This window comes from Nanorana parkeri, unplaced genomic scaffold (assembly GCF_000935625.1).
Source record: "Nanorana parkeri isolate BGI_ZX_2015 unplaced genomic scaffold, ASM93562v1 scaffold3283, whole genome shotgun sequence".
Lineage (NCBI taxonomy): Eukaryota > Metazoa > Chordata > Amphibia > Anura > Dicroglossidae > Nanorana > Nanorana parkeri.
This window is the reverse complement of record NW_017309551.1, coordinates 24,620-25,285: the sequence shown is the minus strand read 5'-3', so window position 1 is coordinate 25,285 and position 666 is coordinate 24,620. Positions and strand designations below refer to the sequence as shown.

Below are 666 nucleotides of genomic sequence, written 5' to 3'. Positions count from 1 at the left end.
TTTTGATAGTGCTTTATATTAAAGAAGACACGATAGTTGTGGTAATAATATACATTGATGTGTGATCCGTTCACATTCACTCCTCATGTAACCTGTTGGTGATCTGGAGATGACCCAAACCTCATATCATCTAAAAGGTGGCCATACACTCTACAACCATCGCAAGACCTTAGTCTTGCGATGGTTGTACAGGGATTAAAAAAACGTACAATCTGCCCATCTTGGACAGGCAGATCGCACTCTCGATCATCGCAAGCCGCGCCCCCCTGAGGGGCGGGCTTCCGATGACCGCAATGCTGAACGGGCAGTGTGCGCGTTCGGCATTTGTCTTCCGAGCACCGTTCTAACCAGCCGAGAATCGTACGAGAATCGAGCAGTGTATGGGCACCTTAAGAGTGATCTGGGGGAGAAACCCTCTTATGATCTACAGGTGATCTGTTTGTCTTCATATAATCTATAGGTGATCCTGAAGAAGAAGTGACCTGAGAGTTATCATGTCCACATGATCTACAGGTGATTCAGGGAAGACATAACATATCCTCCGGGTGATGACACAGATAACACTCCAGCATTTCATTCTGAGAAGATCCTGGCAAGACTTACCCAGCACTTCACACATAGGTGATGGTATAATCCACAGGTAAATAGGGGGGGGGGGGGGCTATC

At 47.0% G+C, this 666-nt stretch overlaps 1 protein-coding gene across 1 annotated transcript in view; it reads right to left on the bottom strand.

The window, feature by feature from the left end:
* Positions 1-666, bottom strand: part of FNDC4 (fibronectin type III domain containing 4) — a 21,614-nt gene that overhangs the window by 2,158 nt on the left and 18,790 nt on the right. The gene's annotated exons all lie outside the window — the stretch shown is intronic.